This window comes from Xenopus laevis, chromosome 3S (assembly GCF_017654675.1).
Source record: "Xenopus laevis strain J_2021 chromosome 3S, Xenopus_laevis_v10.1, whole genome shotgun sequence".
NCBI classification, from domain to species: Eukaryota; Metazoa; Chordata; class Amphibia; order Anura; family Pipidae; genus Xenopus; species Xenopus laevis.
Window position 1 is genome coordinate 35634977 of NC_054376.1, and position 17333 is coordinate 35652309.

Sequence of the window (17333 nt, forward strand, 5' to 3'; positions counted from 1 at the left end):
GAACCTTCTGGCGTCCATTATTCCTTTTTTTATTACACAGTAGCTATACTACACCTTTCCTTAAATCTTCCATTTCTCAAATGTACTAGCCCGAAGTGTTTGAGTCACTCTTATCACTAGCTGGACATTAACTACTTTTTGTCTGCCAAGCCCAAGTAAGCATTACATTCATTTGCTTGACAGTTGTTCTGTTAAAAATTTCTTGGGGCACTGGGGTCCTACCAAAGAAATCTTTGCCCTGCGTCAGTTGGTACCTTTAAGCAAACCTGGTCAGGGTAAGGATGTTTGAACATTTTCAAGGGAACAACACCAAGTCATTGGTTCGGATATGTAGATGACTCCTGGTTCAAAATTAAAACAGAATTGGTCAGTAGGGATGTCGCGGACTGTTCGCCGGCGAACTTGTTCGCGCGAACATCGGCTGTTCGCGTCCGCCGCAAGTTCGCGAACGTCGCGCGACGTTCGCCAATAGGCGTTCGCGTCAAAATCGTTCGACCATTCGATCGCTAAAATCGAACGATTTTCGTTCGATTCGAACGAAAATCGTTCGATCGAACGATTAAAATCCTTCGATCGTTCGAATCGAACGATTTTCGGATGTTCGAAGTTCGCGAACTGTTCGCGAACTGTTTGCAATTTTTGCCGGTGTTCGCGAACAGCGTTCGCGAACACATTATCGGCGGTTCGCTACATCCCTATTGGTCAGTCCACAATGAATGATGGTTTAGCCCTTTTACATAAAAAATTGGCAAGTGTATAAATGTGTTAGATATGCGTTGAAATCACGATATTGAGATTCGGCTGAATTCGAGAAAGATTTGCCCCAATTAATCCTAATTTGCATATTCAAAATAAATGTTTTACAAAGCACAACGATTCGTCCAGATCTGAATCCTGCTGATAAAGGCTGAATACCAAACCGAATCCTGGACTCTGTGCATCCCTAATAAATATCATAATTAATACATTGAAAACATATTTCTGCTGGAATAAAATACTGTACAATGATTTCAGGGAGTTCATCACAATGGTCTTTATAATAATCAGTTATTATTTGTGGAAATGTTTGAAAATGGGTCAATAATACAATTTCAAAGCTATGTCAATATGTGTTAAGAGTTTTTCACTGGAGCAGTCATGTTGAGTCTTGATAAGGAAATGTATCACAACTTATAGTAATTAATGCTACTACTTATTAGCAGCAGTTAATTACAATTAGCAAGGGAGCTTTGAAACTCCTTCTATTTGAAAAGGTTGGCTGTTCCACTTACAGAAAAATATGTTAATTCAACTGACTATAACTCTAGTTAATACAATGAAGTCACTGGATAATGTGAATGCATATTGCAGTATTCTGACCTTTCCATGCTTCAGAATATGATAACATTGCTCTCCAAGATATGTCAATTCTGGAGCCACTGATGAAGCTGAACTCAGCATCTCCCCAAGCCTAAAGAGGAGCCATTAACTCGCCATACTGTATGAGCCATTATACATCGAAGCACTGTATCAATGGGATGAATACAAATGAGTCCTAATTTGAGCATCCTAGGAGTAGAAAAAAATATATTTCCTGCATCCTTTTCTCTGCACTAAAAGTGTAAACTTGATATTTTGTTCCCAGGACATTTTGGGGGCAAATACGCAAATGCATATTATTTCTTTATTCGTTTTATTCGTCCTGCCATAATTTTTGCAGCTCCATTTAGACCCATACATATATTATATATTTTGTACATATCCAAAATAGTTCATAAGACACATTTGTTACCAGCACAATTGTACTATGATTAAAATTGAAAGGGCTTGTACTAATTTGATATGGTTTAGCGTTGTTGCCTCAAACCTATTATTTACAATGGGTCCTAGGCAAACCTGGTGGGAGGGAACCACACCCTTGCCTGGTGACATTTTTAAACCAGCCAATGGATACCTAGTTTATAATAGGCAAGAATATAGACCAGTTATCTATGGGGGCAGCTTTAAAAATGACATGCATTTCGTTTGGCTACATACGGTACATGGTCCAATAAGCTACCGACTAGGTCTGTAGGGGTGAGATGAAATTTAATATCTTTGAATGGTCAGCATAAGTGTCATGGTATACTATACACTATGTCTACAAAATCGGTGGAAAAATGTAAACAAGATATTTGCTATGCTATTAACAGTTTACTGTCCTGAATTCTGGATCCCTAAAAAGCATGGTTATTCTGGGACAAAATAACCCTAGATGCAGAACCGATGGGGTTTCTCCATGGTGCCCCATTTCCTTTCTTGTCAGGCAGATATATAAATCTATCAATAAAGAACATTTACAAGCGGATACAATCTCCTAACCCTAGCAGAGAAATCAGTGGTGCCATTCTGTTACCCATACTGCAGTTGCACTCCATTCTCACTATATCAGTGACCCAACTACTGTGGGGTTCAGCTCTGGTGTCAAATTAAAGTATGCAGAAAAGACTTCCATTCTAAAGGACACGCACCTGCCTTCTTTGATATAGTTCTGCACATACACACACTGCTGAATATGGCAAATACATGAAAGCAGAACATGCAGCTCTCTTAAAACAAATATTTCCATCAAAGCTTATCACGGATGGATTCATAAGCAGTTTTACATCCAAAACAGGCATAATTAAAACCGACACAAACAGAGCTGACTGTGCCTGTAAAGCATTGAGGTTGTTCCCCATAGTTCTGTGGCTCAGAAGATCTAGAAAGGTTATGTTTAAATACCTGATCAGTCACATTTCAGGGAGTGGATATCTCCATTATCTCTCTAGCAAATACAGCAGATAGATATATATCTCTAGCAAATAGAACCAATGTTCAAATCTCCAGATCTCCACTGTAAAGCACCTGTATATAATCCAACCATTAAACAGAATAAAGCAAAATCTAAGATAAGTCATGGTCAAGTGTAAACTGAAAGTAAACATCAGACCGCATAGGGCTACTTTAATAATTCCTGTTTACAGTAATTGGGTCGCAGAGTGTGCTCATAAATATTCGCAATTTGTGAATGGTGACGTATTTAAAAAGCTCTTATAGACATTCGCATTGTGAAAAAAAATCGCAATTCTGTTTGCATCCTCTCATTCAGTTTATAAATAAAACCATGTTCAGGGCAAATATATTCACTTTGCGAACCAATCTGCCCTGCGTGAAGTTTATAAATAACCGCCACTGAGTTCTATCTTATGCTTCCACACTTCTTCCTGTTACAGTTAGAGCTGCAGATCTCTGCAGCACACAGACCATCACAACATGGTGGTGCAAGGCAACATACGTAAAAGTGCGCCCAATGCAGTTTAAAGAAGAGGTGGTCTAACGTTGAGCTTTTATACATCTTGTAAAGCCTATGGCACATAGGGGCATACTTGTCAAGGGTCGAATTTTGAATTATAAAAACTTCACAATTCGAATTCAAAAAGACCAACCAAAATTAAGTTGAAGCTTTTTTTTGCCCGAATAGATCCGTTTTCGATCAAATAGGTCCGTATTCAGCTGAATTCTAATCATTTGAATCTAAGTAATAGCGCATTTGATTGAATTTTATTCTAAGTAGGGATGTAGCGAACGTCGGAAAAAAAGTTCGCGAACATATTCGCGAACTTGCGCAAAAATGCGAGCGGTTCGCGAACGGTTCGCGAACCCCATAGACTTCAATGGGAAGGCGAACTTTAACATCTAGAAAAGACATTTCTGGCCAGAAAAATGATTTTAAAGTTGTTTAAAGGGTGCAACGACCTGGACAGTGGCATGCCAGAGGGGGATCAAGGGCAAAAATGTATCTGAAAAATCTGCCTGTGTGTGCTTGGAAGAGATAGTGTAGGGGGAGAGCTGTTAGTGATTTCAGGGACAGATGATAGTAAGTTTGCTGGCTAGTAATCTGCTTGATACTGCTCTGTATTGGAGGGACAGAAGTCTGCAGGGATTTGAGGGACATTTTAGCTTAGGTAGCTTTGCTGGCTAGTAATCTACTGTTCTCTTTAAACAACTGCCATACGTTGACCTTGTAGGCATTGTTTGCCCAGTTTTTTTGGACGCAGCCACTGAAGCACAGTTGCCAGAAAAAATATGCCATATAAATGCTGAAAATAGTCATTTTTCGCCATACGTTGACCTTGTAGACATTGTTTGCCCAGTTTTTTTGGACGCAGCCACTGAAGCACAGTTGCCAGAAAAAATATGCCATATAAATGCTGAAAATAGTAATTTTTCGCCATACGTTGACCTTGTAGACATTGTTTGCCCAGTTTTTTTGGTTGCAGCCACTGAAGCACAGTTGCCAGAAAAAATATGCCACATAAATGCTGAAAATAGTCATTTTTTGCCATATACGTTGAGTCAACGTATGGCAAAAAATGACTATTTTCAGCATTTATATGGCATATTTTTTCTGGCCTCTGTGCTTCAGTGGCTGTGGCCAAAAAAACTGGGCAAACAATGCCTACAAGGCCAACGTATACACTACTACAGCGGTGGATACGGATTACGTAAAATATATGAATGCTGCTTGAAAAAAGTGACTCCGGTGTTTTTTCTGGAGACGGTAATATTATGGATATTTAGACAGAATGGGAACAAGGTCACACAGCTCGATGGCGGGTTGAAGAAAACAGTGTGCAAATAATGCCTACAAGGCCAACGTATACACTACTACAGCGGTGGATACGGATTACGTAAAATATATGAATGCTGCTTGAAAAAAGTGACTCCGGTGTTTTTTCTGGAGACGGTAATATTATGGATATTTAGACCGAATGGGAACAAGGTCACACAGCTCGATGGCGGGTTGAAGAAAACAGTGTGCAAATAATGCCTACAAGGCCAACGTATACACTACTACAGCGGTGGATACGGATTACGTAAAATATATGAATGCTGCTTGAAAAAAGTGACTCCGGTGTTTTTTCTGGAGACGGTAATATTATGGATATTTAGACAGAATGGGAACAAGGTCACACAGCTCGATGGCGGGTTGAAGAAAACAGTGTGCAAATAATGCCTACAAGGCCAACGTATACACTACTACAGCGGTGGATACGGATTACGTAAAATATATTATGGCTGCTTGAAAAAAGTGACTCCGGTGTTTTTTCTGGAGACGGTAATATTATGGATATTTAGACAGAATGTGAACAAGGTCACACAGCTCGATGGCGGGTTGAAGAAAACAGTGTGCAAATAATGCCTACAGGGCAAATAATGCCTAAAAGGTCAACTTATACACTACTACAGCGGTAGTAAAATAAAAAAAGTAAAATAAAAAAAAATGAATATTAAAAAAAAAAATTAAAGTTGGTGCTGCTGAACTACTAGGAGCAGCAGATTAGCACACCAGTCCCACTCCCCAACACTGCTAGACTAATAGCACTGGGCTCTTATAGTAGTAGTAGTAGTAGTAGTAGTAAAACAACAAAAAAATAAATAAAAGCAGTCCTTACAAGGACTACTGTTATTGCAGCAGTCAGCAGATGAGATCAGAAGCAGGACAGCTGCCCACTGCAGCTACATACAGAGCACTGCAGTAGAAGGTAGATTACTAGCCAGCAAAGCTACCTAAGCTAAAATGTCCCTCAAACCCCTGCAGACTTCTGTCCCTCCAATAACAGAGCAGTATCAAAACGATTACTAGCCAGCAAACTTTCAACTGTCCCTGAAATCACTAACAGGCAGCAGCTCTCTCCCTACACTATCTCTTCAGCACACACAGGCAGAGTGAAAAAACGCTGCAGGGCTTCGGTTTTTATAGGGAAGGGGAGTGGTCCAGGGGAGAGCTTCCTGATTGGCTGCCATGTACCTGCTGGTCTGGGGTGAGAGGGCAAAAAAAAGCGCCAACAATGGCGAACCCAAAATGGCGAACGTCGCGCGACGTTCGCGAACTTCCGGCGAGCGCGAACACCCGATGTTCGCGCGAACAAGTTCGCCGGCGAACAGTTCGCGACATCTCTAATTCTAAGTTTTTCCAAAAAAACTTTGATTTTTCAAAGCCCACCAATTGACTCCAAGTGGGTTCTAGGAGGTCCCCCATAGGCTAAAACAGCAATTCGGCAGGTTTTAGATGGTGAATGGTCAATGGTACATGATAAATTTTGATATTCTAATTTTCAAACTTTTTTCAAATTTGAATCGAATTTGGACTATTCCCTAGTCGAGGTACACAAAAATAGCTTGAAATTCGAATTTTTTTAATTCTAAAATTCACCTCGACCTTTGATAAATCTGCCCCATATTGTATATACCTATAACAATAGGTAGTATAATAGGTCTAATAGGTAAAGTAGGGCAAATTACATTTCAGGACTGAAATGGGAAGAAACCCAATTAGTCTACCACTAGCAATTACTGGTTGGAAGGCATGCCATATATTTGTGCCATAATTTACTGATTTTACTTGTATTTTATCAGTGTCAGTCATTGTGAGATACAGACCTGATAGGAGATCTCAGGCCTTTGTATGAAGACCACTGATTTATACAGCATGCTAAATTGGCTATTTAATATTCTTTGGACATGTTGCCATTGAAAAGATTTAAAATTCTATGAAAGAACCAAGAATCTCTGTCTAAACATGTGTTAATAAAACACAAAGAATGCATATCAGGCAATTACAAATTAGGCATGTATGTTACAGTGCATTGAGCAGTGACATGGTCCAACAGTAAATATTTATTTTAGATAAGCCTTTTTCTTAGGGTAAGGCCAGACGAGGAGATTCGGAGAGGTTTTGTTTCGAGGCAACTTTGGGCTATTGAAAACGCATTGCCGCGTGTGCATTAGCGCAGACGGCTTTGCGCTGTAGCCTATGGGGAAAAACGCTGAGGCAGTTTGGGGAGATAGTCACGCAAAAGACATGGCGATTAGTCGCCAGGAGACAAAACCTCCCCGAATCTCCTCATCTGGCCTTACCCTAAGGGGCAGATGTATTAAGGGTCGAATATCGAGGGTTAATTAACCCTCGATATTCGACTGGGGAATTAAAATAAAATATCGAAGTCGAAGGATTTTGCGCAATTCGTTTGATCGAACGATCCAAGGAATAATCGTTCGATCGAATGATTAAATCCTTTGAATCGAACGATTCGAAGGATTTTAATCCATCGATCGAAGGATTATCCTTCGACCAATAAAAGATAGCCAAGCCTATGGGGACCTTCCCCATAGGCTAACATTGACTTTCCAAACATGTTTTTCAGTTGAGTTGTTTTCAGATTGTTCACCATACATGCATTCTATCTCTTTTTTTCAACTAATGCCGGCTTGTGTGTTATCAGTATCTATGGATTCCAACTTTGTATGATTGACATAGAAATCCCCATTCAAATGAATAAATAAATTATATAGATGTTGGCTCTTTCACTGAATGCATACAGAAAACCAAAGTTAATGTAACCCCTCTTTATTCCAGTCTGATGACTGGTGGGAAATGCTGGTCTTTTACTGGTGCACATTATCGTTTATTCTGAAAACAGATTTTGAGAGCCTCACTAAAGCATCTGTGCAGCTGCAATTCATTGCTGAGCATCAACATTAATTTAGATTTTATCATTTTTATTATTATGTTTTCAGTGCCAGTACGAGGCAGACGCTATTAGACTGAGAGTGCTGCTCTGCTGGGCAGAGTATCGTTAGTTAGGCTTCAATCTGAGCATGTCAGATACAGTACATATACTATATATGTTTTTTTTAGTTAGTAAAAATATAGTCAAAAGGGATCTTTGGAAAGATAATGGGAAAGGGAAGACAACTCTACCTGAGGCTCATTAACAACACTAACATATTAAAAGGCTTATGTTTTATTAGTATTTATGGATTCCAACTTTGTATGATTGACATAGAAATCCCCGTTCAAATGAATAAATAAAAGATAGGGATCTTGGCTCTTTCGCTGAATGCATACAGAAAACCAAAGTTAATGTAACCCCTCTTTATTCCAGTCTGGTGACTGGTGGTAAATGCTGGTCTTTTACTGGTGCACATTATCTTTTATTCTGAAAACAGATTTTGAGAGCATCACTGAAGCATCTCTGCAGCTGCAATTCATTGCTGAGCATCAACATTAATTTAGATTTTATCATTTTTATTATTATGTTTTCAGTGCCAGTACGAGGCAGACGCTATTAGACTGAGAGTGCTGCTCTTCTGGGCAGAGTATAGTTAGTTAGGCTTCAATCTGGGCATGTCAGATATATAGTAAATATGTTTTTTTTAGTTAGTAAAAATAAAGTCAAAAGGGATCTTTGGAAAGATAATGGGAAAGGGAAGAGCCTTGGCAAAAACACTTTGCAGGATCCTCATGTAGGTTCCATTTATCTTTCAATTATTTTTTAGTACCGTATATACTCGAGTATAAGCCGAGTTTTTCAGCTCCCAAAATATGCTGAAAAACTCAACCTCGGCTTATACTCGGGTCAAGCGCAAAAACGGTCACCGGCGTCTAAGAATAGTCGCAGGCTTCTAAGAATAGTCGCAGGCTTCTAAGAATAGTCGCCGGCATCCAAGAATACTCTCCAAGAATATTCGCTGGCATCCAAAAACGAGACGCCGGCACCTCCAATGGGAGCAGAAACCCTCAATTTTTTGATTGAAACTTACCAGAAGCTGCTGCATTTCTCACTCTAGGCTTATACTCGAGTCAATAATCTTTACCAGTTTTTGGAGGTAAAATTAGGTACCTCGGCTTATACTCGGGACGGCTTCTACTCGAGTATATACGGTATGTTATAGAATGGCCAATTCTAAGAAATGTTTCAATTGGCCTTCATTTTTTCTTTTTTATAGTTTTTGAATTATGTGCCTTCTTCTTCTGACTTCTTCTAGCTTTCGAATAGGGGATCACCGACCCCATCTAAAAACAAATGCTCTGTAAGGCTACGAATGTATTGTTATTGCTACTTTTTATTACTCCTCTTTCTATTCAGGCCTTCTCCTATTCATATTCCAGTGTCTTATTAGAATCAGTGCATGGTTGCTAGGGTAATTTGGACCCTAGCAACCAGATTGCTGAAATTGCAAACTGAAGAGCTGGTGAGCAAAAAGCGAAATAACTCAAAAACCACAAATCATAAAAAATTAAAACCAATTGCAAATTGTCTCAGAATATCACTCTCTACTTCATACTCAAAGTCAATTTAAAGGTGAACAACCCCTTTAACAGAATAATTACATAGCTACAAAGTACCTGACTCTACTTGAGGCTTATGTCACAGTAGACAAGAGTTTTTCAGACTTTTTGCAGTGTACTCTTTTGTATTGCAAAATATGGTAAAGCCCTCCCTTATAAAGTTAAAGATTTATGGGAACACAGCCCAGCAATATTCAACCCAAAATCCACTCTATGTTTCCTCCATCTTTGTCAGCAAAATCTAGAAAGTAAACATTCACCCCAAATATAATCCTAATTTGCCTTGTTACTGGCCATTACCCAAAGCTTGAGTTTTGCCCAGAGATAATGAAGTTAGCATTCATGCTCTTACGCACTGTCCTATAACCCATATGTTGAGGACATTAAGGCATTTTATGCAATAAGCTACCCCTTTAAACAAACCAGGATTGTTTATCTGTATATTGCAATTTATTTGAGAGGGCCAACTACATCAAGTGTTTTTAGTTTAGTGTTGAGCACAACTTCTTTGAGTTTCTTTAAGAGATAAACTTATATAGAGCATATTTTAAACATACTATTCTGAGGTCTAAAGCATTAAGATTTAAGTTAATGATTAGGTTAAAGCTATCCACATTGTATTGTGTTTACACAGTCAAAATCCTTGCCACGCTCAATAAACATAAGTAAATGCTTTTTTGAAACTCGCTTGTTTTTTTCCATTATCTATTGAATGTCAATGATTTCATCCCTAGTGCCGTTGTCTTGTCTTAATTCAACTTTCACGCCTGCCTATTCCCATCTCTCTTGTAGTCTGGCTTGAAGAATATTGACCATTATGTGGCTAACATGGGAAATGAGTGCAGTTGTTCTATAACGTGAACATTTATTTGTCCTTTTTTCATTCTGTATTGAAATGAAGATTGATCTTTTCCAAACCACTGGCATCTTCTGAATTTCCTTAGACTTTAAAATCATCTCGCAGGAGTTTAAAATCTCCATCTGGTCCTTCACCAGTCCCCACACCTTTATACTAGCATAAACGACCCGGCCCTTGATTATTTCATTTTATATATCAATGATTTCAAAGACTGTTAGTTCAGTTATTTTACACATTCCCATCATTGTCTTTTCTTATGTTCTTTTTCCATTATGCCCCCACCTTACTTTCTCTATGTCCATCTCTGAATAGAAGGTTCTCTTTATTTCTGCAAAGAGATCTCTCTACCCTTTTAGTTTTTGCTATGATGTATTTGAATTATAAATATGTGCCTACTCTTGCTTTCCATTTTCCTTTCCCTGTCATCCCTTCTTTATCTACAGCATTTCTACTATACTTTCTTGTAGAGCTGCTTGAGCTTCTATGTGTACTGTTGGTTGAACATACTTTTATTCATTGATGTTATCAGCTACTAAGTCCAAGCTAAATTCACAAGATTATTATAGGGTTATTCATTTACAACAATCAAGTGGAATTCTGCTGAGATTGATTCTAATTTGTATTATTTTTTGTCTGTATTTCTTTAGAGATACAACCTATTATTATCACGAGTTTGTGGAAATTGAAAACAACCACTATATAAAAAGTGATGGACCATTCACTGCTATGCATTGTGGAAATGATACCCCCTATACAAGCAATACAATACAGAGCATACTATCCAATATAAATAAATGTATTGAACTTGTTTTAAAAAGTGGCTGGGCAGCCTCCTATGAATACAAACATTTATGGACCACTTCTACATTAGGTTGCCAGTTTTTAGATTCTTAATTTTTACTTTAAATTTTTTAGAGGTTTTTTTTACTCTTTCTAAATCTCAAACTACATTTGTAGTAGTAACAACTGGGTTTTGTAAAATATTCTCAAATTATTGCCAGCTTTTAGATTCTGAATTTTTACTTTCAATTTTTTAGAATTTTCTTTGCTCTTACTAAATCTCTAACTACATTTGTAGTAGTAGACACTGGGTTTTGTAAAATATCCTTAAATTATTGTGATCTACTCTTTCCTAATTTGAAAATAAGATGATTTTTAAGCATATCTGGCTGCCATTTATCAGGGTTCCAAGACTATGGAGTTATAAGGTGGATATCTTGGTAACAAGCTCCCAGTTGATCCGGCATATCATAGCCATAAAATTATGCATAGCAAACAAATGAAGATCGTTGCAATTATCTCTTTCCACAGGTCGTAAGACAGGTTTCATTCATCATGATCAATGGGAAACAGAAACATGTGGGGATTAACAAAACATCTGGGATCTACAGCCATGTTCCGCATTTGGAGGCCATATACAAGAGAAAATGCAGAACTGAGCAAAATGGACACAGGGGATTATTTATGAAAATCCGAAAATTTCTGATAATTTTCAAAAAAATACCATATCATCAGATATGCTGGAAAAGCTTCTATACAATCGTGAAAAAATTCTAATCGTACAAATTTTATACTGGAAAACTCAGATTTTTTCATATTATTGCCCAAAAACTACGAAATCTTCGGATTATTACACAAAACCCAGCGTAGATTAGGATATCTTCTGGGCTGCTTCCCATTGACTTCTACATGAACTTGGCAGGTCTGAGTTACAATAGTTTTAACACCCTCCGGGTTTAATAAATTCCAAAACATTTTAGGCTGTTTTTCCACTAAAATTTCGAAATTATATGAAAAAAAAATAGAATCTTTTGAGTTTTTGTATTGTGACGATTGTGATTCACATTACACTTTGCTCGCTGTACTTTCAGACATACTTGTGCCCTATCATCTCCTGAACAATGCAGAACATTATTTTTAGTGGATTCCTTTCGGGATAACCTTGAATATTTGTGCCAAATTCTGATTGGGCACTGCTGAGGTATAGAAAGGAATTTCACAATAGTGTTGATAAAAATGTGAAATCACTGATTAATGCAATACGATGGAAATAACTACAAAAACGTGTTTGGCCTTATAGTTGCCCCAAAAAGAGACCAATATGCCTTTCACTTTCCTGCCATATCTACTTCAACAAGCAGAAATTCTCTGGACAAATTCTGTTCACAAATCCCAATCCTGGGCCCTTAATAAACATATAGGTATAAGCAAACCCTATAACACACCAGTATGAGAATGAGTTATTGATACTTTATAAACAAAGGTCTGTTTGTTCTTGTGAATACCATAAATACATGGATAGCAAATAGGAATTGTGTGTAGTGAGTATTCACATAAAGGGGATGAAAACTCAAAAATGGCACTAAATGGCAAAACATGAGATGACAAACTCATAGAGATCAGTGCTGACCAGTTAGCTTTGGTCTTGGTCAGTGTTTACAATGTATAGTATTTTTCCTATTGGTACTGAGACCAATGAACTCATATAATCTAGCATAGCATTCTTATGTTTACCTTCCTAAGTGCTCCAAATGTATATTGTCTCCTCACTCCCATCATCACTTTTCCCTTCCACAGAGCCCCTGTTTAAAGGGGTCGCTTCACCTTTAAATTAACCTTTAGTATGATGTAGCGAGTTCTTGAAATTTAGCTTTTTATTCAGAAGCTCTCAATTTCAGCAATCCGGTTGCTAGGGTCCAAATTATCATCATTATATATCATCCATGCACTGATGCGAATAAGAGGCTGAGATATGAATAGGAGAGAAATAGAAATATATAGCAAGAAATAGTAGCAATACCTACACATTTGCAGTCTTATAGAGTATTTGTTTTAGATGGGGTCAGTAACCCCTATTTGAAAGCTGGACAAAGAAGGCAAATAATTCAAAAACTATGTAAAATCAATAATGAAGACCAATTGAAAAGTTGCTTAGAATTAGACATTCTATAACATACTAAGGGGCTTATTTATCAAAGTCCGAATTTATCTTTATATTTTCTGCTACAAACTCCAATCAAATCCGCTCTGGTTTTTTACACTTATTTATTATTACATTTTCCCGAAAATTTGCTTTGCAGGAAAAAATCCAATTTTCACAAATTTTTCATTATTTTCACCCGAAAACTCAGAAAAAGTCGGGGTATTCCCCGAAACCCAGCACACAACAAAGAATCATTGGGACTTCTCCCATAGACTTATATGCAACCTCGACCGGTCTGAGATGCTGGATTTTCAGATTCGGACTTTTCCTTCTTTGGGGTTTAATAAATTCCAAAACAGTAGTGATTCTTTAAAAGTCAGATTTTATAAAAAAATTAGCGATGCACCGAATCCACTTTTTTGGATTCGGCTGAACCCCCGAATCCTTGGTGAAAGATTGGCCGGATAGAGAACCGAATCCTAATTTGCATATGCAATTAGAGGTGGGAAGGGGAAAACATTTTTTACTTCCTTCTTTTGTGACAAAAAGTCATGCGATTTACCTCCCTGCCCCTAATTTGCATATGCAAATTAGGATTCGGTTTCAGTTTGGCCTGCTGAAAAAGGCAGAATCCTGGCCGAATTCCGAACCAAATCTTGGATTCGGTGCATCCCTAAAAAAAATCACAATTTTTTTTGTAATTTTTGCATTCAGAGTTTAGTAAATAAGCACAGGTCTCAAGATCTCATTACCCTCCTTCCAGCACCATTTCCTCCATTTTCTCAAGATCCTATTCTGTGGCATTTACTTGAAGATTAGAATCTATAAAAAATACTACGTTGGACGTCATGCCTTGAAGTTATTCCATCACAATCAGCAAACAAAAGTGCTGCTTAACTTTGGTGTACACTGTATGTATGTACAGTCCAAACACCGAGATTCCCTTGCAGCAATCTTGCCGTCCCGCAGTGCAGTGAGCAAGTCGCTGCATTTGGCTGGGTACCCACAGATATTTCAGGGCACATGGAATGCGCTGCAGTTGATAGCTCTGCATGCCCTTTTGATATAATGGGGGTGCAAACCAATAAGAGGGGCCTGCATCTAACTGACCTGAATATAATTCAGGTCCAACAGCTGCAGGCCCCCTGTACAACATGCAACCAAAATTTTACACTCTGCTAAAACCTGTTGTACTTATGTTCATACATTCTCTATATAAGCCCCCCCCCCCCGAGTGGCCTCATTCGAAGTCTGACTCAGAAAATGACCCCAATCTGCTCAGCGTTGATTCAGTTAATGAATGGAGGACAAGTGTAGATCTACAGCAGGGGTCCCCAACCTTTTTTACCCGTGAGCCACATTCAAATGTAAAAAGAGTTGGGGAGCAACATAAGCATGAAAAAGTTCCTTGGGTGCCAAATAAGGTCTGTGATTGGATATTTGGTAGCCCCTATGTGGACTGACAGTCTACAGAAGGCTCTACTTGGCACTATACTTCGTTTTTATGCAATTAAAACTTGCTTCCAAGCCTGGAATGCAAAAAAAAAGCACCTGCTTTGAGGTCACTGGGAGCAACATCCAAGGGATTGGAGTGCAACATGTTGCTAACAAGCTACTGGTTGGGGATCACTGATCTACACTATATAGTGAGTTGTGAATTAGTAATTTGGGGGTGTAGCCAAGGCTGCATACTAATCACTATGTCTAATTCACTGTGAAGCAGAGCAGATTTTTTTTGATGGGTGACAGTATTATTTTGAGTCTGACACCATATTCTCTAAATTATGTTTACTTACTACTGTATGTCTTTGGTATCACATTATAGCAAGGCTGTTAAGTCATTACTAACTCCATAACTCAAACTTTCGTACGACTGAGCTGATTTTTAATAGCTCCGTCAATATTAGCTGATCCCAATATTAAATTCATCTTCATAATGTGCATTCATAAATCCATTTGTCAGTACAACAGGTGACATAAAATGTAGCCCATTACTTCTACTCTGTTTTCCCATAATCCTTTATGGCATTGTTGTAGACAACGTGGATACATTCCGACTTTAAACATGATGGTGAAAGGGACAATTTTCTGCATTTTTGGAACATGACTAGGATAATGCTCAGCAAATGGGGTACAACATGACGGTATAACAGGTTCGAACATGCATTTATACAGAGTCAATATATACCGAGTATCTTCCTCTCTGTAGCAGTTAATACAAGGAATAGGCAACCTGTGGCTCTCCAGGTGTTGTGAAACTACAAATCTCACATCTCACTGACAGACAAAGGCTACAGGTTGCCTATAATATGGTAAATGCAATTTGATATCATATCTATAACCAGTTCACATAGGAGCCAAAGTGAACACATCACACTGTGCCAACCAACTGATATTTAAACCAATTCCCTGTATACACATCCCCATAAATACAAACAATATCCCATGTTCTCAGATTTTGCTGATATCAGTGTTTTTCAGTGGGATCCTCCCTCTGTCTATTCTTCTGGCATTGCCATTCTTTCATTCACTCTGACTTGCCAATCACTTACCTGTACTACACAACCGGCAGGGTTTCAAGGTGCACAAGGAAATAGTTGATAGGGGGGGCGACCTGTAATTTGGAGGGTCTTCCTTTGTTCAGCCTGTGTTTATGCAAAATTGTGGGTCTGCTACATGTAACCCTGTGAGCTGTGGTCTCTGCAGGGTAAGAGAAGATGAGACATAGGTATCTTTATAATTTAAGTGTCAGGTTTGCAGGTAGCAATTCAGATGCAGAACCTCCTCTTGTGGTTATATTTAGTGGCAAAGGTGCTTGTTCTACTTATCCAGCAAAGTGAGTGTAATTCAGTGCTGGGTTTCTGTGCTAGCATGGATCTATGCCCACTGTGTGCTGGAATGTATTGATACATACACACAACCCAATGTGTGCTGGTATTTGTTTATACTTACAATGACCTCACAGTGTGAGGATATGTATGTGCACATATGTGGAGCCCACTGGGTGCCCTGTGCAAGTGTGTTAATGTTCTGTACATGTACTGTATGTTGATTGCAGTGGATGCATTGTATATTTACATGCAAGGTGTGTGCAGGGATCTAGCCATGCTATGGAGTGGGACCCACTGTATACATTCCAAGCGTCTGTGTGTTTCTGTGCGTGTATCAGTAAGCCTTTGCTCTACTTCTGCATGGTGTCCTGTCAATGAAATATCCTTGCTGTGTCTGGCAGTGAAGTGTGTTTATGCTGTGCTGCTACTGCTGCTGCTCCTCCAGCCCCCACTCTCCTCTCTGCTCCTTTTGTCAGTCAGAGGCATCCTCAGGTCTGGGTGCAATGTCTTCCTCTTGTGTCTCTGGGTGCTGCAGAAGGGAAGAGCCCAACAGTCCCCAGCAGGCGCAGATAGCAAGCTCAGCTCAGGCAGATTGTGCACAAGTCACCTCTGCAGCACTGCTTCATTCTCCCTCTCACAGGCACTCTGCTCTTCCAGGCTCTACCACTCTTCTCTGTAATATCCCCCCACCCTTCCCTACTGCTCCAGCTTTGCATTACTTTGATCTGTATCCTGATTTGTTACTGTATTGTTTTCACACCTTCCCCTGCCTTCTGCTCCAAAGCCGCCTGCCCCGATCTTTCTCCCTCCTCTTATTTATTGGCCTGGAATGGATTAGCAAATAAGTCCATATTGCATCCAGGGGCACAGGGCCAGAAGCTGCCTGCCTGTCCCTCCAGCGGGGGGAGTTCTGCTTAGCCCTTGTGAGATGGATTGCTGGTGCCATGCTCCTGTGCCATGTGTCTGGCTGGAGCACACAGTGTGACAGTTATTGCAACCTGCCGGTATATGCCATAAATAATCTGAATGGGAAAGGAGGGGAGAGCAGGCAATTTCCACCCTGCTGTCGGTGTGTGTGTGTGTGTGTATATATATATATATATATATATATATATATACATTTACATATATATATATATATATATATATATATATATATATATATATATATATATATATATATATAGCGATTTGTAAGTAAGGATCCGCACACCAAAGTTTTCATTTAACCAAAGTGTTTTATTTCGTACAGGAGCTATGTACGAAATAAAACACTTTGGTTAAATGAAAACTTTGGTGTGCGGATCCTTACTTACAAATCGCTATATGAATCCTTTTTTGGACCCTGCACCCACCAAGAGAGAACTAAGTCCGGTCTTCAGAGTGCGGTCGTTTATCACAGACTATATATATATATATATATATATATATATATATATATATATATATATATATATATATATATATATATATATATATATATATATATATATATATATATATATATATACAGGTATGGGACCTATTATCCAGAGTGTTGGGGACCTGGGACTTTCCGGATAATGGATCTTTCCATAATTCGGA

The 17333-nt window shown here is 38.7% G+C and overlaps 1 protein-coding gene across 1 annotated transcript in view; it reads right to left on the reverse strand.

The window, feature by feature from the left end:
• kiaa1024.S (membrane integral NOTCH2 associated receptor 1 S homeolog) overlaps window positions 1–16603 on the reverse strand; it is a 42071-nt gene extending 25468 nt beyond the window's left edge. Inside the window, exon 1 of the mRNA XM_018255210.2 lies at window positions 15471–16603. The gene's annotated coding sequence lies outside the window, so the exon portion shown is untranslated. The remainder of the gene's footprint in view (window positions 1–15470) is intronic.
• Between the last annotated feature and the right edge of the window lie 730 nt (window positions 16604–17333).